We start from the raw sequence: 23124 nt of genomic DNA, 5'->3' as shown, positions 1-23124 counted from the left end.
ACTGGCTGTGTATGATAAGTAGAACAAACTGGCCTTGTGATAAAAGCAACAGGGAACAAAAGCCCGTCAGATGCATTTCATTGTACAGATGTAGTCTATTTTGGTACCGCAAATCCACAAAAAAATGGAAGAAAGATGGAAAGAAAAATTGTCATTAGTTGTTGTGCCAGTTTACACAATCTAATTAGTCTTTGATCTATGGTCCTGAAAATGAAAGGAGCGGAAGGTATTTTCATGTGAAATAACCATTAAAAATCACAAGAGTCGAAGCCAGTGGGCTGGTACTCAGCAGCATGCAATACTGCTCCTTCTGTTTTGTTCTCTTTGTGCAGTTCCCATAAGCTTATTTTTGGGCAATTCACCCAAACAATGTGCAAGTTTAGTTCACAGTATGTAAAGGTGCTATGTTACAATACAGCACAGCACATGGTCTCACAATTTACATGCCTCTAATACAGCTGGGATGATTTCAAATTGCATTTCTATTGGCCTGAATGGAACAATAATTTGGAACAGCCTCAGAATGAGAGTCAAATACTCTGACAGATCATATGAATGCAGGAAGTGTTCATTTATCATTTATTTATCATTTAATCTCTTCTTCAGAATCTGGAAGAATCTGGACCTTCTTATTAAAGCACATATTGTACTGTATACTGTGTGTTTAGAAATATGAACTAGACATACAGTAATGCACGGCTTAAAGAATGTTGTATTATTTGCCATGAAGACCTGGAAAGTTAATATATTTTACATGTCTAGGCATTAAATGTTATAAAGCTGTGATAGTCAGGAAATCAATAAAAAAAAAATGATACTGTTCAAACACCAGCAGTGTGAAATTGCATCAATGTTGAAGAATTGTTTGCTGTATCTCTATGAAGTTACACTTTCCAATTGCATCATGTCCAGGTGTGTCATATGCATGTATGTTTCTGCATATTGCTCTGTGTGTCTCTGCAATCAAGCAGTCATTACCTGCATATTTATTAAAGGTTTTTCGGCATGGCCTTTTCAAACACACTTTGGTTACTGTAAGAGTCTATTTTCTTTTTTGTGTGATATTTAGACATTTAACCTTTAAGGTATGTCAGTATTTTTCCTGCAGAAATGTACTTTCTAACACCCCATTTATCTTTTTACTGTTCTTAATCTGTGAAGCTGGTTATAGTTCTGTGAAATTTCAGAATTTTGTAATTTATTTAAAATACTGAACGACTGTGTAATAAAGATCTCATTATGTTTTAATTAGGCCTGGTCCTCAAAGGCTCAAGTTTGGTCTTCTGGCTAAGATGGCAGAGAAATTTCTTAACTCTCACTGTGCTCTAATGCATGCCACCAGCAATATGTTCTTTTAAAATTTTCTATTCACCATTATTATATAACTGGCTAACCTCTATCAGAGTCAATTGCCTTTCTAATTGAATAGAGGTGAGATCTTTGAAAAGGCTTCGTATCGTTATAATAGGCAGGGTTTCTCTCATTGACCCTGCCTGAAGGGTGGTCTCATTGTAAAAATGTGCCAGAATAAAGTGACAGAAGCACTACATCAGTGCCACCAGTGAACACGATAGGCAGAATAACTGTCACATACATTTCTGCTGCATTTTGTGACAGCACGTTCTTCAAAAAAGACAGAAGCTAATTCTTACCTTGCTGTTTCTTAGCCTTCAAGGTTACTTCAAGTTAAAGCGGATAAAATGTAATGAGTTCATGAGTCCGTGTGTCCGCCTTAAATTTGCGGATTAGAAGCAGAACTAAACAAGAGCAGTAATGCTATCAAGTCCACCCTCAGTGCAGTCAAGGTGAAGACAGAACTGAATTTATGCTTCATTTGTCTACAGATCCTTCTTCTCACATCTAAACTACAATGATCCACCTATAAGGCCCTACCTCCTGATCATAATGGAAATGCAAAAGTAAGGCATGTTGGCATATATGGGTGTGGCAGGTCAAGACTTGGAAAGGTTCTAAGTGGTTTTGTAAGATATGTTATAAATGTGTTATTTGCATGCCAATGATTTTTTTTTCCAAAACATCACTATAAAAAGTAATTTAATAGTGCTGTCATTTGATTTATTTTCTTAATCATGAGTAATTGCACACTTTCTGTGATATCATTGAGATTTGATGAAAAAAAACTAAGTGTTTTAACTCCAGGAGTATTTATTCCTATATATTCCTTGTTCCTATATACAGATCTCAACATAGAGATAAAAATAAACACACAACAAATGCTGCATGGGTCAAACAAAGTAGCTTGTAAATGTTCAAATTCAGATTTTCAGTGCAACATAACAGTTACATAATTTCTAATGGAAAAAGACTATAACTACACTGGCAAACTGTTGTTCTGCAATTGGCTTTGATATAATATGCTGATGTTCATTATTACATTATATATATATATGTGTGTGTGTGTGTGTGTGTGTGTGTGTGTGTGTGTGTGTGTGTGTGTGTGTGTGTGTGTGAGTGATGTGGCACATTTGTATTTAAATGGAGTGACATTACAATGAGTAATTGGGAAAGGACTATATGGGTCAGAAATATGCAAGTTTAGCCTTGTGTCTGGTCTAGCACTAGGTCTCAGCAAGCATTAATCTTAGCACCGTTTTGGACCCGAGTTATGTTAAATTGTTAGACTGCACCATTTATACTAGCACATACTGTATACTTCCATGTCTGATCTATACACAAAGTGTATAGTTACAATATTCTAGCAATATACTACAAAGTTTTGCCTGTGCTGAATGGGCATTGAGCCTATCATGTGATTTGCACAACAGTTATTTATTACAGAGATTTTGGTATTTGACTGCAAATTTAAAGTGTTAAAATGTTTGTCTTGCTACCTTTGTGAAATAATTAATATACAGTAAGTAGATAATATAAGATAGTTGTCAGATAATTAATGCTATGCCTACACCTAAATCTAACCTTAAGTTTAACCCCAGTAACCAAAAGGAATTCTATTTTGTAAAAGCTGATTTAAATTTTTTTTTATTTAGGAACAAGGAACACCAGTACACTGATCCATGTTTGATAGAGTAACCACGTTTGGCATGCTCTAGTCCTCAGCAAAGGTTAAACCTGAAACAAGCACGTCACGGTCAGTCACTCTGAATAATGTGGAATGCCGGAGATGCGCCATGACACCCTGACACCAATGCTCTCCCGAGTGTTTATTCCTGTGCAATCAGAGAGGCTAATGTCATTATTATTTTGATTGCCATTAATTAGATTATTATGAATGCATTGTGACAAGCTGTTTGGTCTGATTAGAAATCACTTTCCTATGAAAGGCAGAACTAACATCTCTGAGATCCAGAGCTGAGCCAAATTTACAGTCTTTCCACCCCCTCGCACAGTCATTGCTTAACTCCCAGCGCTTTTCCGCATTCTCTGCATTAAGATGCAGCTCAGCGTACCTCGCTGCTGGAGGGTACTACATCGTTTTGACCCATAGCAATCTCTGTAATTTTGCCGCTCTCTGATCAATGCAATCATTGCTGTTTAAATAGAGTTTCGTGCTAATCTAGTGCTCTTAGTGCCATAGTGCGACTTGAAGAAATAAAGGAATAATCAAATGTTTGATTTGGTCATGCTGCAATACATCTGTTTCTGTTTTGGAGTACACTGAGTGCTAAGGATCTCTCCTTCCCGCCTGCAATGCAGAAAGGGCATGTTTTTTCTACAATGATTGTGCAGTTGACACAGATCTAAGGCAGAGCAACCAGACAGTGACACACAGACCTCTAATTTAGATGCAGAAAAGAAAGAAAAATACAACTTGAAACATCCCTAAAATGGGCTACACCATTTCTTCACTGTTGACCATGGATAAAGTTTGACTCTGTCATCATATAATTATTCATTATAAAATATATATATATATATTTTAATGTATCTAGGCATGTTAATTCACTCAGCTAGCTACCTTGTGAAACTAAATATTAAATGAAAAAAGTTAAATGACACCATCTTAACTGCCGTGTGAATTCACCACACAAATTAACATGGAATACAGTAGGTATACATGATACTAGCTAACCACTAATATTAAGTCCTAGGTTGCTAGCTATCCACCCTACATCACCAAGTTCCCTCACATTTGTAACTATGCTCGTCTTGTCCTTTTCTTTGAGCCTTTTTGGCCATTTTTTGCACTTACGGCAAATATGAATTAAAAAAAAAAACACATTTACTATGAGCAAGGATCTGAGAGATGACACACAAAAATGCTGAAAAAAATATTGTTCAATGTACCAAACTTTGGGCAATTAACAGCAGTTTTTGTTCATCTCCCAAAGCCAGGTGTAAATTAGCACCATGGGTGTTACTCAGAGCTGTGTGTACAATGTTGCCTAGTGTCAACCAAGAGTGTTTCAACACAAGAAACAGGGCTTTTATTTTATGTCAATTCTCCAAATGTAAGCTTACTCAACCACAAGAGACATTTAAGCAAATGGAATTGCACATTTTTCAGTAACTGCTTTATACTGAGCAGGATGGTGGTGAATCCGAAGCCTATCACAGGAACGCTGGGCAGAACCCAGACATACGCCCTGGATGGAATTTGAGTCCATTGTGCATACACACATGTGAAACACCAGACAGATATTAACCCAAGCACAGGATCAAACTTGGGACCATAGAGTTGTGAGACAGCAAGACTACCAGTTGCCAGACTACTTTTATACAAACTAGCTTATGCTGTACATAGCCATCTTTTCATTAAAATCGATCAATCAAATGTCCTCCTCACTTGTTTTGACACAAGCCTTTATCCATCCATCCATCCATCCATCCATTTTCTGTTACGCTTATCCTACACAGGGTCATGGTTGAGCCTGGAGCCTATCCCAGGGAACTTGGGGTACAAAGCGGGGGGACATCCTGGACGGGGTGCCCATTGTACACCCATTCACACGCTATGGACGAATTTGGAAATGCCAATCAGCCTACAATGCATGTCTTTGGGCTGGGGGAAAAATCCTACCTAGAGGAAACCCCCGGAGCATGGGGAGAACATGCAAACTCCGTGCACACAGGGCAGAGGTGGGGTTCAATACCCCAGTCCCCGGAGGTGTGAGGGAAAAATGCTAACCTTGAAGCCATCATGATTACCAACCCTGTTCCAGGAGCTCTACCTTCTTGAAGAATTTAGCACCAACCATAATCATAATCTAATCATTGCCTTAAGAGGTTCTTGATCAACTAAAACAGGTGTGTTAGATTTTGGTTGGAGATGAAACCTGCCTGAAGGTAGATCTCAACCAACAGGGTTGGTGACCACTGAATTAGAATTTAATTTTTTAAATAAATTGTGTTACTAAACTTGCGTTTTCTCTGTAGTCTTGAGATTTTTGATGACTCTGTTGTTGACTATTTCCACTATTTAACAGTAGCTTTTAAACTGCAGCTTGTGCCTCCTGCAGAGTACAGTAGGTGGTCCCAAGTGCATATGGCATAATGAGCTACAGCCTTAGCAAAGTGATTTTAATGGCAGACACATTGCAAGTGTATTTTGCATCTGCATCAAATCACATTTTACTCTTTAACTCCTCACATACTTACAGTACATTTGGCCCCAGGTCTATATAGCTAAACAAATTAACAAGCTCCACTTGAGAGTTGCTCTGTTTGTGTGCTCTTGCTGTCTATTCCCTAAGCATATAGGCTACTCATGTCACTGAGTGCTGCCATCACATGCTTTTAACACAATTAACACCTATCTGTTACTGCATGTGATGAATGGTCTGATGCATTCAGAGAGCTCTTCAGTAGGTGTGGAGAGTTTGAACCACATGTCTCTGCAGACTGAGTGCAATAATGAGAAATCTCCTAGGCCCTCTCATGTTTCATCAGTAAAACTCATTACCACTCAGGCAGAATATCATGTAACTACTGATTAAGGCCAGAAATGAGAAAATGGGGACTGGCTCAAATGCTGCAGGTTACATTTTTTTTTATATATATATCTAAACAGCAGTGAACAATAGTGCTTTAATTTCTATACTTCTCCTTGAATGTCCTTTGTGCCTCCATGCTCCAGGCCCTGCTGATTAATAGATTAGTATGTGTGTGGGTGTGTGTGTGTGTGTGTGTGTGTGTGTGTGTGTGTGTGTGTGTGTGTGCTGTAGAAGGCGAATAACCATACAGAGATTCAGAAGAGAGAAAAAAGTGGAGCATGTAGAGCCTTACACACAAATTCAGACTTGAGTGTGACAGAGACACTATGACCTACTTCTCCTAAAGATGTGATAATATGTGAATGAGTGTATGTATATATGGGTGTTTGCATATGTTCTCTGTGTTTGTGTTCATTCAGAACTATCTTCAGAGAAATATTACATTTTGCCTGCCATAATGTCTAAAACAGTCTCCGTCAAATCAGCTTCAGGAGTTTGGCAGGTGGATAGCACATGGACTGTCTGATGTAAACTGTAAACTGCCTGATGTCCACTTAAGTCACATTCATTAGAATCCTATTGCTTCCCTGTGAACAACCCTATGATCACACTAGCAATCGACAAAATAGCAGGCAGATTAGTATATGGTCATCACACTCATATGTGGTTCTTACCCAAACTATGCCACAATGATGGAAGCACACAATTGTATAGAATGTCTTCATATGCTGTAGCATTAAGATTTCCCTTCACTGCAACTAAAAAGCCCAAACTTGTACTAGCTTGACAGTGTCTCTGTGCACAAAGTGAAGTCCATAAAGATATGGTTTGCCAAGGCTGGCTTGAAAGAACTGGCATGCACACATAACTAAACTCAACCCCACTGAACACCTTTGGGATAATTTGGAACATTTTAAATATTTGTAACATTTACAACCCAGTCAAGTATCAATTATGTAACAAGGATCAACTATTTTAAGAAGTCGCTTTAACCCCTCATTTTTGACCACTTTGATGGGTACTACAGTTTATCCTTGGTCAAATAAAATATCATGGCATCAATGATGTCTTTCCAGACACTTGTTTTGTCATAAGGATTGGTTTTTTTAATGCATTTTTTTTTTACATCAGCACTGATTCTGGCTACAGAGCTGTTACGTTCACAGGTATTCACCATGTTTTCTGGATTTCAGCATACTCTTTGGGGTACTTTCTTGGTGGTTAAAGAAATTCATGCTCTTTCCTCAATCTGACAATCTTGGATTTGTATATTTTGCAAACATGCGTTGTTTTTGCACCATGTCCGTTGTGTAAATTCCAGCAGTTCCATCTAGCCAATGTTGAATTTTTTTTGGCACCAACGGCAAGATTTTATCAACCCATGCTGCCATGTTGGTTAAACAAATAAAAAAAGAAGTGTAAGCTAAGGAGCTGCCTTCTTTTGGCTAGTGTTTTGTTCATGTGTCTGTTAGGGAGAGCGCAAGCTGGATGAGTGAATAAAGTCTGGTTCATAAAACAGCCTTGGATGCCAACTGTTTAGAGCACAACTGACAAATTGTGTTTAATATCATGATACACACGATCTCTCTGTAAAAACCAGATCATGAAGACATTTAACAGTTTATGATCAAAGATCTCATATCACACTCCCCTAGAATGAGGTATAATGAAGAGACAAATCACAATCTATTAGCTCAAATGAATCCTCAGACCAATCCTATGGTGTGTGGTCTGATGTTTTTCACTTCCCCACTTGCAGCTTTAGCTTGTCCATGCAGTAAGTTCCCATTTACTCTTTGACAGACGAAATGAAAGAAAACTTGCAACCAAGGTTTTATCTTATTCTGTCATATTAATTTGTGTATAGAGACATGATGAATAAAAGTAAAGTTTGGAAAGAAGTAACAGAGATCATTGGTGCCTTTAGTGAGTCTACATAGCTAGTACAGTTAGCATGCTTTGCTGATCTGCAAATGAAGGTAGTACAAAATCTAACATATAACTATTATAAATTAAACAACCAGTTCTAACACTGACTGCATGTATTATTTACTTTGTGTTTAACTAGTTTAGAAGTTATGTATATTTCTACTACTGCTTCAAATCAAAACTAAATATACACCCACAAGTGGAATTAGCATCAGTCGCTACAAACCCACAAAATACAAATTACAAACAAGACCAACTTGTCACATGTTAGTGTGTATTAGCATCATAAACCACTCTCGCCACAAACTCCAGCTACCTGAATTCCATGCCATTTCCACATCACACCTTATTTTCCAACAGAGAATGAACTACAAACTACACCACATGACCAGCCACATGAGTCATTTCTCAGATCACAATCACCAAACATCTAACTCAGCATACAGTGCCCTCCATTAATATTCGCACCATTAGTAAATATGAGCAAAGAACACTGTGAAAATTGTCTTTATTGTTTATCCTTTTGATATTTTGTTAAAACGGTTCACAAAAAAAAAATCCTCTGCACTCATGGATGTGCAACAATTATTGGCACCCCTATGAATTCATATGAGAAACTATATTTGAAGTATATCCCCATTGATATTTTGCATTTTCCATAGTACACCTGGGTGACTAGAAACAGGAAATTGCTCAACCATGACTTCCTGTTTCACAGGAGTATAAATATGAGGTAACATATAGACCAAGTTCCCTTATTCATTCATAACAATGGGTAACACCAAGGAATATAGCTATGATGTGCGGCAAAATGTTGTTGAGCTTCACAAAATGGGAAGTGGCTATAAGAAAATAGCACAAGCATTGAAAATACCCATTTCCACCATCAGGGCAATAATTAAGAAGTTCCAGTCAACTGGAAATGTTATGACTCAACCTGGAATAGGGCATGTGTCTGTACTGTCTCAACACACTGTGAAGAGGATTTTTGAAGCGACCCAAAAATCTCCAAGGATCACAGCTGGAGAATTGCAAAAGTTAGTTGCATGTTGAAGTCAGAAAGTGCGAAGTCACCTACATCACCACATGTTGTTTGGAAGGGTTTCAAGAAAACAGCCTCTACTCTCATCCAAGAATAAACTCAAGCATCTTCATTTTGTCAGAGACTACAGGAATGGGATCACTTCAAATGGGATCGGGTTTAATGGTCAGATGAACAAAAATAGAGCTTTTTGACAATAAACACCAGATGTGGTTTTGGCGCACACAGAGAGGTAGCCTTATGGAAAAGTACCTTATACCCACGGTTAAATATGGTGGGTATAATGTTTAATGTTTTGGGGCTGTTTTTCTGCCAGAGGACCTTGACATTTTGTTAGGATACATGGCATCATGGACTCTATCAAATATCAACAGATAGGATCAGGATATCAAATATCAACAGATATTAAATGAAAACCTGATTGCCTCTGCCAGAAAGCTTAAAATGGGCTGTGGTTGCATCTTCCAGTAGGACAATGATCCAAAACATACATAAAAAATCAACACAAAAATAGTTTACTGACCATAAAATCAAGGTCCTGCCATGGTCATAGAAAACCTGTAGGGTGAACTGAAGAGTCCACCAGCGTGGACCTCAAAATTTGAAGGATCTGGAGAGATTCTGTATGGAGGAATGGTCTCAGATCACTTGCCATGTATTCTCTAACCTCATCAGGCATTATACTCAGAGCTGTTATCTTGGCAAAGGGAAGCAGCACAAAGTATTGACTAAATGGGTGCCAATAATTGTGGCACACATATTTCACAAAGATTTTTTTTACAGTAGTAAAAAATTAATTTTTACATGACTTCTTTTTATCCCTCAGAATTAAACAGGTAGTTTTTGTTACTCTGTCTTTAAAATAATTTGCTATATGCAAATGACCTCAGTTCTGGTTGGATGGTCACCTCACAATTGAAATACAGCACACCATGCTGTAAATTGAGTGGGCAGGGCTAACCTGAAGTAAAATGAGTGGGCGGGACTTACCTGCTGTAAAGTAACTGGGTGGGTTTATATTGAAATATATTTAAATATGCTTGATTCTGTGACATAGAAGAAACAGCAGCTTAGTTTCTATAAATCGACCTTATGGTCTTATGAGTGAGTGGTACATTTTGAAATTTTAACAATATTAAGATTTTTATTTAAAAAAGCATTTTTATTTAAATTCAGCTTTCCATAATAGGACCCGTAAACCTGGTAGCAACATTGAGGCATAACAAGCCAGACTGCTTCCATACTGATGCCTGTGGGTCTGGTTATGTTGTACTGTTTTCACTTGTGGTGGGAAAGGGTAAATGAGTTATCCATCTTTATGCTTGAAAACATACACAGTCCTTCTAATATGAGATGTAATTAGAAATGTCTGCAAACAATAGCCAAAAAAAATGCAATAAGGCTAAAGTTCAGTGCAGGAATCAGGACAAATTACTTCAGTGACTTTTGATTCCTCTATGACTGAATCACAGTTATCGGTTTATTGCAGTTATAAGACATTTAATATTCTGTCATAGAACATTACACTGATATTTTATTATGTGGATTGTAGAATTTCTGTTAATATTATACATTGTGTTCCTGGTTCCTTTTTTGAATAGTAAATAGTTCTTGACCTAAAGAAAAATCTACTGAAGAACCTACTAGGGTTCTAGATTTTATGTTTATTTATTTATTTTGTTTCTAAGACTGCACACTCCCAGTTTGGGCTTATATCCATATCTCTCTAGATAAGTGGAATATACATGGAGTTTGTATCACATATACACAGTACGTGAACATGATCTTTGCCCTTAAATTTTCACATATGCAACTACAGACTTGTTAAATTTGTATTAATATTTGCTGCTCTAATCGCATCACTGACCTGTGGTGTTCCAGATCATACACCTCTGTGATGAAGTCAGCAAGCATGTGAAACAATTACTAATGCACTTACAGAGTGTACATAGTGACTCCTAGAGCCTTGCATATACTGCCAGAGCACAGCCCCTCCTTCCTGATTAATAACCTACCATGCTTACAAAGGTCATTTGTAGCTCTGGCTGTTAGCTAATTGAACTAATTGTCACAATTTATTTTCATTTTGATGGAACTTCTTTACAGTCAGTCATTATAAGCCAAAATTGCCATTAGTTGCCTTGCTGTTTTAATGAAAATGCTAGGATTTTATGCACTTAAGTATCCATCAGCAGAGGAGTGGGAGAGTGTGGGTCCTTCTGTTTTGTTGCTCTGTAGTGAGCATATTCATCTCTTCACAATGGGTCCACCATGGGGCTGCAATTAGTTAAGTGAATAAGGAAATCACACAAAACACACATACATAGGAGTGTAAAAAAAATTGCAATTGCAAAAAAAAAGTAATATATTAAACATGAACCCTGGAAAAACTGAAAACTCAGAGGTAGAAATATCACCATTTTCATGAGCTGTGAATTCTGCCTTTGACTGTTCCTCAGCCTCAGCTGCATCATTCAAGTTGATATTTGGTCTCAACTAGAGATGTTCATTGTTATTATTTTTTGTTTGCACCTGTCCACAAAATTTCGTTGGTTCTATTTCCTAATATACAAACGATTTTGGGGTAATGTGCATGTGTATGAATTAATGTGGGCTGCTTAAGCATCAGTAGTACCTACGGGAAAGTTGTATTCCTCACCAGTGAGTTAAATCTCCAATCATGGCCACAGCACAGCAGAATTAAATGCATGTTTGCTCTGGAAAGCACACAGCAAACATTCTGAGAAGAGCTCCCTGCTGTGTCCCTCACAACTCCTTGGTGTTCTGTAAAAGTTTCACAGCATGAGCGCTGAGTGTGTAGCATCTATTAACACTTAAGTACCTGCGCATTTTGTGTTTTGGGGTTTTGTGTATGTATTTACAACATGGCTTAACCCTTGTGCATCCTTAAGGACATTTTTGTCTTTTTCATTTTTGTTTAAGCATAAATTTTGCAAAAGGTGTGTATTTTTATTGGAATTTTAATATTTCACCCTCATTTGCTTTCATAAATCTATTTTAACCTAGACACACAAAATAGTTACACTAAGGACCTTAAGGACAAAAATGTCCCCATTGAAACCCATTCAAACTGCGATATTTAATCCCCGTGACATTTAAGAATAAAATAATGTATTCTGTGTTAATAGGCTTTTATTTTGTTGGCAAGGTTTCAAAACGTTGAATTAAAAAAAAATAAAAAATCTGAAATGTGTATTATTTTTTGAGGTTTAGCCTGTGGGGAAAATGCATGCTTTTCCTTTTTTCTGATTCTTCTGTATTATTATTATTATTATTATTATTATTATTATTATTATAGAGTGCTGCAGACTCTATAATAAATAAATAAAAGCAATAAATGATGCAGCTATAACCGTGAGGGTGTGTTTGTATGGATATCAGAGTTGTGGTTTGTGTGTGTGTGTACTGAAAATTTTATGTGTGTGTGAATAGTTTGAAAGAAAGAAATGATATTATATTGGAACTCACAAATCCCACCCATGTATATGAGTCAAAGTAGATTACTGAGCTTTGAAGATTTTTGAATTATGTAATGAAACCGGTGTTTAATGGGTTAAAATTCTGAAAATGAATGAATATTTCAAGTTTTGTCCTTTATGGACCTGAGTGCTAGGCTTTGTTTTAATTCTGAGACTGCATAAAATATATGAATGCATCAAAATGAATGTTGTTGTTAATTACTGACATATCAAAAAAAAAAAATTGTTTAGCATTTAGTACGTGGAAAATAATTACTATTTTTCTTTTTTTTTATTATGTAAACAAATCAGCAATTCTGAATTGTGAGGGAGGCACAGAAGGTGAGTATGGGGGTCGCATCCTGCTAGTAGGCCTGATTTATAAATGAGAATCAGTGCCGAAAAGGCAAAAAGAAGCGGTCCTGAGGGGACGCGGAGGGAGGTATAAGGGGATGAGATGTTGTTAGGGCAGTTAGTTGTTAACCACAGTGTAACTGTGGGTGCAGACATGCTGTCGACGCTGAGCAGAACTGGATGAGCAGAAGTGGACGTGTTCGCCTCCGAGGAGACAAAGTATTTTGCAACTCCAGAGCCCTCATTAATTGTTTTTGAGAGTTTCTTCCTTAAGGCCTAAAATCATTACTGGTACTTATTGTCCAACTGTATATGCTGCAGAAAGTTTGCTCAGTTGGAAATCTACAATCCCAATTCTGAAAAAGTTTTTTATTAACAGATTATTTACTACACTGTACTATATTGTAAACACATTATTAACACATTATTTGATGTTTTACTTTAATTTTAATTTAATTTATTTTTGAATACATACACTCATTTCAAACCTTTTCATTTAATAACTCTTATTAAGAGTTTGGACGCTGAGTGAAGACACCGGTTGGTTAAGTTTAGCAAGTGGAATTTTCCCCCATTCATCTATTATGTATTTCTTCAGCTGTGCAACTGTACAGGGCCTTCATTGTCTTATTTTGCACTTCATAATGCACCACACATTCTCAATCAGAGACGGGTCAGGACTGCAAACTGGCCATGCTTGCACCCGCACTCTCTGCTTACGCAACCATGCGCTTGTAATCCGGGCAGAAAGTGGTTTGGTGTTGTCCTGCGCTGGATGTCAGTATATGTTACTCCAAAATTAATGCTGCCCTCACAGATGTGCAAGTTACCCATTCCATGGGCACTGACACCCCCATACCATGACAGATGCTGGATTTTGGACCTGATGCTACAGCTTGGATGGTCCTTTTCCTCTTTGCCCCGGAGAACACTTGATTTGAAATGTTGAAATGTTCACTCGTCGGACCACAAAACACGATTTCGCCCTGCTACTCTCCATCTCAGATGAGACCAAGCCCAGAGAAATCAGCGGCTCTTCTGGACAGTGTTGATGTATGGCTTCTGCTTTGCATAGTAAAGTCTTAACTTGCATCTGTGGATGCAGCCACGAATGGTGTTTTCTGACAAAGGTTTACCAAAGTATTCCTGAGCCCATGTCAGGATATCCATTACAGATTTTTAAGACAGTGACATCTGAGGGATTGGAGATCATGTGCATTTAGAAGTGGTTTTCGGGTTTGCCCTTTACGCACCAAGATTTGACCGGATTCCTTGTATCCTTGAGAAATGCAAACAATCCTACCGATTTGTCTTTGAGGAATGTTGTTCTCAAACCGTTGGATTATTCGCTGATGTATCTGTTGGCAGATTGACAATCCTCGATCCTCGACCCATCCTTGTTGTTGAAGGATTAGGCTTTTCTTGAAAGCTCCTTATATATTATGATTAGATGATTGCCTCACCTTTTTCACATCAACTTCTTATTTCAACTTGTCACAAATTGGGACTTACTATTAGTCCTAATTTGCCACTGTCCCAACTTTTTTGGAATGTGTTGCATACATCAATTTCAAAAATAAACATTTATCTTCATAAAATTATGCAGCTGATTAGGTAAAACATCACATACCTTGTCTTTATACGTTTTTGTTGTTGTTGTTGTTGTTTAAATACAAGTCAAAGTACATTTACAAATCCCTCCTCTTTGTTTTTATTTGCATTTTCCATACGGTCCCAACTTTATCGAAATTGGGGTTGTATTTGGTACAGTAACCTTCTGTATATGTTATGTCAAAGATATCCATGCAATGCTTGTGGCTCAGACCACAACCCTAGCATCCCTGCAGTGCCATTTCATCCATGTCTCAGGAGCCAAGGTAAAGGGCTCAAATTGCCCCCATTGAGAAAAGATAGAAGAAAGATACCGAAGAGCTTTGGCAAGAGTCTTTCCCCAGGGTCCATCCATGGCTTTATCTGTGATTATTCATCTCCCTTCATGCTTGCTGTGAGGGTTTCAGTCTGTAAAGGAAGAGCAAAAGAAGAAGAGAAGGCTTATCTTGGTGAGGCTGGGAAAGAATTATATCACACCCTTCACCTGTGCAAGATACAGGAAGAGAAAAAGGAGCCTTTAATATATGAAGTTTATATATATGCTTTAATTGTTGTTGTGGATGTGCATGTGTGGTGGTGGAGTATTTGTGAGTAAGAATACATACAGCAGATTGATGTTTATAGCAATTCCTAGAGCTGATAGTGGATTTAAATTGTCTCCATCTATCAATGTTTTCAGTGAGATGGCAGTTTGTCTCAAAAGCTTTTGTTATTACAGTAGGATTGGAGCAATACAATCAGCGGCAAATCACCTTACATAGTCACCAGTGGTGTCATACCTCTGACACACACACTCCAGAGGGCTGCTGGAGCACAATCAATGAGGACTCCATCATTTTCACACATTTCAGCTCCCTGTGCATGATGCATTATAGCTTTCCTTCTCAGCTGGTCACAGGTGTCTTCCCCTGTGTCTTACCGAGATGGAGAAATTGGGTTCTTCTTTAATATCCCATTCAAACTGGTAGTGACAGAATATACACCAATGTATTATGCAGATAGTGAGTGGAAAACCTAACATTTTTAAATGCTCTAGCCATTGTATTTCTGTCAGACTAACATAAAAGCAAGGTTTCATGATGACACACAGCGCTATTATTTTTGCTTTTATTTCACCCGTCAGTTAACTTGTTGTTTTGATTATTGCTGACTTTTTACAGATAAAATAAAAAAATGCATAATCTCAAAGAAGACAGAAAGCAAATAATACAATCAATAAAATAAAGAGATTCAGCTGAATATAGACAACATCTTTCAAACCTCAAATTGCTTTGAAACGCATTGCAGGCAATGTTAAAATTAAAATGTATTGTGGACTCCTTTATTTGAATAGAAATTTCTCCGTATTTTCAGTCTCAGTTACAGTAAACATCATACATGATATTTGCATTTCACATTTGATGTACTAGTGTTGACATTTCATTTACACATGATGTGGATGCCTTATTAATAGCCTTATTTAAATGACAATTAAAATGTGATCATGCAAACATCATTTACATTTACATATTTATATGTATTTGGGCTCTTTAATAAGACATTTCAAATCACAGTGCTTCAATTTGGCAAAATTAAAATGTCACGAGGAAAACGCCTATATCTGAAACAATTATAGATGGTAAATATCAGTGAAGGTTTAAATAATTTCCAATAATTTAAGAAATGAAATTGGCAAAATGTTTTTAGACAGCATAAACCAGCACCAACAATCACCAACAATTTGGAAATGTACGGATTTGATGTTTTTCTCTCAAGGAGAAGAATTTAAAAATGAAACTAAGATATTCTTAGTTTCACTTCTGAGAGATGAGGAGGCTTCAAAAAGTACATCTAAAGAATACCAGGGCAGACAATGTAGGAAACTGTTATAAAGTTTTCAGCAGAATTATATGCTTGAAGCTATCTGAAAGGACTTAGCAAGATGAGACATTTCTGAAAATTGTTGAAAGGAGGCAGTTTCCATCCTTGTAAAAATGCATCATGGATCTTTCATCTCTTTGTTTTAAAGCCCCATTTTAAAGAAGGGGGGTTAATGTATGATTACTGTGGAGGGGCATTTGTATTGAGGGTGTTTGTACACTGACACATATACTAATATATCTATCTTATTAACTATAAGATTTTTAAAATTGTAGGTACCATACTGTAGTACCATACATATATTATAAAATAAACTTAAAAATACTGTATGCCTTTCCAGAAGCTAAGATAAGATATCATTTAGTCCAGAATATACACCTAAATACCCAAAGCAAGAGACATTGGTAGTAACATTAGTTTTAATGAACATATTTATTTGGAAGGAAAGAAAATTAACAAATTCATCTTCAGAATGTACAAGTGAGTTAAAGACCCAGGGGGGGAATGACTATTTTTAAAAAAACATTTAATCTAATAGAATGACTTTAACTACTACCAGAAAATATCTTCACAAAATAAGTCACAAAAATGCTCTGCGTAATACAACACAGATTTATCAACAACTACAAAAAAACTTTGTTAAGTATAAGTTTGCAACAATTATTGGCACCCCTATGAATTCATATGAGAAAACTATATTTCAAGTATATTCCCATTGATATTTTACTTTTTTAGTGCATCTGGGTGACTAGGAACAGGAAATTGTTCAACCATGACTTCCTGATTCACAGGAGTACAAATGTGAGGTAACACATGGGCCAAATTCCCTTAGTCATTCATTACACTGGTTAAGACCGAAGAATATAGCTGTGATGTGCGGCAAAAGGTTGTTGAGCTTCACAAAATGGGAAGTGGCTATAAGAATATAGCACAAGCATTGAAAATGCCCATTTCCACCATCAGGGCAATAATTAAGAAGTACCAGTCCACCGGAAATGTTATGAATCAACCTGGAATTGGACATGTGTCTATATTGTCTCAACACACTGTGAAGAGGATAGTTTGAGTGGCCAAAAAATCCCCAAGGATCACAGCTGGAGAATTGCAGATGTTAGATGTATCTTGGGGTCAGAAAGTCTCCAAAACTACAAACCGATGTCACCTACATCACCACAAGTTGTTTGAAAGAGAAAAGGCCTCTACTCTCATCTAAAAATTAAAACCTGACTGACTCTGCCAGAAAGCTTAAAATGGGCCGTGGTTGGATCTTCCAGTAGGACAATGATCCTAAATATACATCATAATCAACACAAAAATGGTTTACTGACCACAAAATCAAGGTCCTGCCATGGCTATCCCAGTCCCCTGACTTGAAACCCATAGAAAATGTGTGGAGTGAACTGAAGAGGAGAGTCCACCAGTGTGGACCTTAAATTTGAAGGATCTGGAGAGATTCTGTATGGAGGAATGGTCTCAGATCCCTTGCCATGTATTCTCCAACCTCTTCAGGCATTATAGGAGAAGACTCAGAGCTGTTATCTTGGCAAAGGGAGGTAGCACAAAGTATTGACTAAAAGGGTGCCAAAAATTGTTGCACACCTATATTTAACAAAGATTTTTTTTTTGCTAAACCTGTGTTCTGTTTGCAGTTGTTTGATATCTACGAGAGCAGAGTATTTTTGTGATTTTTTTTTTAACTTAAGATCAAAGGTAAAACAATAAAGACAATTTTTTGCAGCCATCTTTGCCCATATTTACCAAGGCTGCCAATATTAGTGGAGGGTACTATATGCACACTCCTGCTACTCTGGTAAGGTGGGTTTTGTTCTGTCTGTACCTGCACTCAAGATTTTTGCATTTTGCCTTAAGGGTAGTACCCTGTGCAATAACTCTAGAAACCGTAGACTTCAAATCCAAAGGTTCTCAAGCTCCACTAGCCCTTTACCTTGAATATCCATAGATGAAAGGTAAACCTTTCATGATCTCCACAAACTGTTGTTATTTCAATTTTCAGATTTGCAACCATTGTGTCAATCCTGTCACAGATCTCCTTCTTTTCCATGTTTATGATTTCAGTAAATACTCTGAGATTCAGCTGAGCATTAGCTGAAACCTGGGGGTTCACCATCCTGGTTTAGCTTTGCTTCACGAGTAAAGAGTATTTTAAAGCTGCTTCAGCAGTAGTACACTGACATCATTTTGTCTTGCATGTAAAACAAAATAAACCAAAATGATAAGCAGGATTTCTGAGTATGCCATAGCGGTGCAGAAAAATAGTTGGTACTCCACAGAGGCTGCCACTTATATATGTGCAAGACATCAGTACACATCAGCAAGACAGCAGTCTCTACACTTCTGTTCATCTTCTATACCAAACAGATCAAAGACATTTTTGATTTGTCCATATTTTGCAGTGGAGCTGTCCTGTGTCTGACACCCTTTTTGTACTACTGTAGAAGCATACTGTGTAATGGCTAAATCTCTATATCCTACCAATTCTCCAAGATTGCAGGTGATCACATAGGGTCAGCTTCATCAGCCCAGCCATCAAGACCCATCTGCTCACTTCAACCCACTAAATATAGTAATCAACACACCCTTAGGAGAGTCTGTTGAACACTAGATTCTGTTTAACAGACAAAAAAGATACAAATAATAATAATGAAAAAAGATGCTTTATCGCACACTGAAGTGAGCGTGTATGCCCATCCCTTGTAGTAGGAGACAACAGGATAATTGCTTGTTGAATAATGCCAGGTTTATTTGTACACTCATATAGTATTATAGGGAGAAAGATAAGGTCATTATATATCTGCTTGACAGAACAGCTAGCTTTTATTCGTCTTCCTGCTTTAAGACACAATGGCTGGCTTTATTACATGACCAGTGTATGCTGTTTTTTTCTTTGATATTGTCTTTGCTGCATTATACAAAAATGAATTAACTGGAATTGGGAACACTTTAAATTATTGATCCGATATCAATGATTAACTACACAGGAAGAAATGAATAACACAATATTAACATTCTAGTAACTACTGTTAACTAACTAGAAACTCTGATTAACGAATTAGTAAGTAATAGCACACAGATGAATGCGATAGTTCACTATTAGCTAATCAATAGCTACTATATCTTTCAGGCCTCCTGGGGAACTACTAAGAATCTATTAATAACTACTATTTCTTTCAGGCCTCCCAGAGAAATTCGGTTACTGCACACAACCTTGGTGTAACCATGGACTATCAACTGTCCTTTGCCTCTCACATTGCTAATCTGACACGCTCATGTCGATTTCTCCTTTACAACGTAAGAAGGATTCATACATTTCTGTCCATACAGGCCACTCACGTGCTGGTTCAATCTCTTGTCATTTTGAGAGTGAATTACTGCAACTAACTCCTGGCAGGTCTTCCTCTGACCGCGATTCGACCTCTGCAACTGAAACAGAATGCAGCTACACAACTGGTTCTCCCACACCACCACATTGCTACGCTCCCTCCACTGGCTTCCTGTAGCTGCCCACATCAGATATAAAACACTGATGCTTGCCTACAAAGCCAAAAATGGACCAGCACCCACTTACCTCATAGAACTTATTACACCCTGCACTGCGCCACACTCCCTCCAATCCTCTAGCACCGCTCGACTGGTTCCACCATTTCTCAGGATACAAGGAAGGCATTCATAAAGACTCTTCTCTGTTCTGGCACCTAGATGGTGGAATGAACTTCCCCTAGATATCCGAACAGGTGATTCACAGTCAGTCTTCAAACCATGTCTAAAGACCTACCTCTTTCTAAAGTACTTAAATTAGCTCTTTTCATTTGAAAAAATTGTCTGTGTTTTCTTACTGTATTACCCTCAAGAGAGTTTTATGACTAATGGTATTTTTAGTCTATGACCTAGTGAACCAGTATCGAGATGTGTTTATTGATAGAGACTTCAAAGCACTTCTGTAAGTTGCTCTGGATAAGGGCGTCGGCCAAATGCCAAAATGTAAATGTACGAAGAAACTACTATTTCTTTCATGCCTCCCGGAGAAGTACTAAGAAACTATATTCAGTTTCATAATTAATGAGAAACCACTACTGTTAACAAATAGACAAGATTGTTTACATAATCAATAGGTAATAGCAGACTTATGATTTTGGTAAGCTGTTAATAATAGTACATATTTATTTGTAAATATATATTTTGATTCATTAAACTCTCTTTTTGGGAAACTGTGTCCATTGTGCCTTGACTGCCTTGGTCCCTCACAAACAGCTTACCAAAATCTCTATTTGTTAACAGTAGCGGTTTTGCATTAATTATGAAACTGTACATAGTTTCTTAATAGTCCTCCAGGAGGCATGAAAGAAATAGTAGTTATTGATTAGCTAACACTGAACTACCACATTCACCTGTGTGCTATTGCTTAATAATTCATTATCAGATATTCTAGTTAGCTAATCGTATTTACTAGAAAGTTATTCATTTATATTCAATTATTCATTTCTTCCTGTGTAGTTAATCATTAATGACGGATCTGTATTCTAAAGTGTTACCTGGGAATTGGTATGTTTCAGTGCTCTGTGGTGTCTTCATAAAGCAGTTTGCAGTACTATATGCTGTTGCTCAAGATCACCTTAGTCTTATGAATTAGATCAACTATAAATATGGACATTAAAATGTATTTGTATTGAAAAAGATTACATTGGCTTACATTGGAACAGCCCACTTTGTGCTACAAATGTATCTACAGAGTTCTGTAGCCTTTATTTAATGAGGGTAAATGGACAAACATTAGGTAATTAGGACATTAGAAGACAAAATACACAGTTTTTCACAGTTTCCTGGTACTCGCCTATTTGAATGATGACAGGCTGCTGTGTGGACAGTCGTAACAGCAGGTGATGAGCCAGACAGCGCTCCTGCTCTCACATGTAAAAGCTCTGGGACTGAAAGTCAATCAGAGAAGAGTCCAACTGTGCAGTTCATCAGCATGAAACTCAGCTCATGTGCCGTGCAAGCCTTTTTTTCCCCATTTTCTCCTCAATTTGTTCACCTGTCAATTCCCACCCACCAGCCAACTCTCCCCTATCATACAACAGCTACCAAGCAGGCAGAGTGAAGGCTAACACGTTTCCTCTGAGACATGTGAAGCCAGCCAACCACATGTTTTTCGAACTCCTACGTTACACTGCAGCTTAACACACTTAGACGGAAGTGCCATCTGCCCTCTTCCGCATACTTGAGCTCACAATAGTGCTGCAAAATGTTTAGCTCACATGTACTAGTGTGACCCATCAACACAACAGTGGTGTTTTACATCAACCACCAAGGGTGCACAAAATTGCAAATGATATTGACATGGGTGAACAAGCTCTAGAAGTAGGCAGATGTACACCTTCTGTTTTTAAGAGCTGCCTACCTAGTGGGCCAATGCAATCAGGCAGCATATGCACTGTCTCGCAGCATGCCCAGGGATTGACAAATTCACAAGCAGGTGGATCTGATAATTTGGAACACCTATGGCAGCACGGAAGTCAATCTGTTGTTGAATATGGTTCATATACAGGGCAGAAACAGATGTTTTTGAGACAGGATTCGTTGATGTAGGATTGGCTATATCTACAGATGCTGTTCCACTGCTGTCATTGTTATGGATGACACTGCACCACATCTCTCAGAACAGTGTTTTGATAGCCCCTTTCTGTCCAAACAGGCCATAGTTCCACCTGTTATTGACATTACTGACTGGTCCTCTGTGCTCACTGCTCATAAGACCAGACCTGCTGTCCCAGATGATTGGGTCACTGTGGCACAGCAGACCACACACCTTCAAATTATGGGTCTGGCCCCCATGAGTAATGCCAGCATACTTCTATTAAATGTCTCTGTCATGAAATGTCTCAGTTCAGAAACAAGCAAAAGGGAAGACTCTACCATTTCCAATTAAAAACATCATAAATCAAAGAATCTTCCATTTTAAATATATCTGTTTCCGTCCTTAATTAATTAGGACTAGATTTTAAATTGCTATTTTAAATTGCCACAATTTTGGTATTTGTGTTATATCATCATTATGTAGTGCTATTATTTACTGTTCCATCAAATTATAGTAGGCTATAGGAGCACAGCATTCCTTGTCATTTAATGTACATAAACTAAAGCTCCACTGATCCCCCTCTAATTAATGCCTTCTTACATATCGTTGTTACATACTGATATGCTTCAGGGGAAAAATACTAAACTTATTTGCCTATTGAATGAGCCATTTCTGGAAAACTCTGAGCTTCAGTTCACGCTCATTACACATTGCTCCACCTCTAATCACACATTTCAAGATAAACTCATTTCGTAATAAAGATTTTACTGTCATTGCTTAGACAGAAAAATATTGCATGTTCTCTGGCTGAACATTCATCTCATTGGTCCATTAATTCTTACCTAGCAGTACCAGTCAATCCTTTTTGTGAGATAATATTACAATGCATGATAAATGATCAGTTGTATGAAAGTTATATGTAGGGCAGCCAATGATTCAACATGATATATATGCGTTACAATGTAGTGCAATAATACCATATGTGATGCAGTGTGTGTGTGTGTGTGTGTGTGTGTGTGTGTGTGTGTGTGTGTGTGTGTGTGTGTGTGTGTGTGTGTGTTCTCTGTGGTTCACCCCATATGGTGTTTGCACGCTCAGGTGGAGCAAAGCAGTAGCTCCAGCTTGTGAGTGTGAGCAAAGAGAACGGACAGAACAATAAGTGTAAATTTTAAATGGAGGAAAGACATATGGCTGTTCAGATAGACATTCTAGAAAGACTGTCAGGGTTCCTCATAAACTGGAGTGAAAGAAGTAGGTCAGAGGCAAGGATCTAGAAATAGCTAAGAGAGAGAGAAACAGATGGAGAGAGGGGAAGAACAGAGGAAACGTCAAGAGGCTTTTGAA

The 23124-nt window shown here is 37.6% G+C and overlaps 1 pseudogene; it reads left to right on the top strand.

Moving 5' to 3' along the window:
- Positions 1-19992, top strand: part of LOC128629103 (uncharacterized) — a 40012-nt pseudogene extending 20020 nt beyond the window's left edge.
- The last annotated feature ends 3132 nt before the right edge of the window (positions 19993-23124 follow it).

Source organism: Ictalurus punctatus, chromosome 24, assembly GCF_001660625.3.
Source record: "Ictalurus punctatus breed USDA103 chromosome 24, Coco_2.0, whole genome shotgun sequence".
NCBI classification, from domain to species: domain Eukaryota; kingdom Metazoa; phylum Chordata; class Actinopteri; order Siluriformes; family Ictaluridae; genus Ictalurus; species Ictalurus punctatus.
Note: the sequence above shows the minus strand (reverse complement) of the source record. Positions and strands in the feature narration are given on the sequence as shown.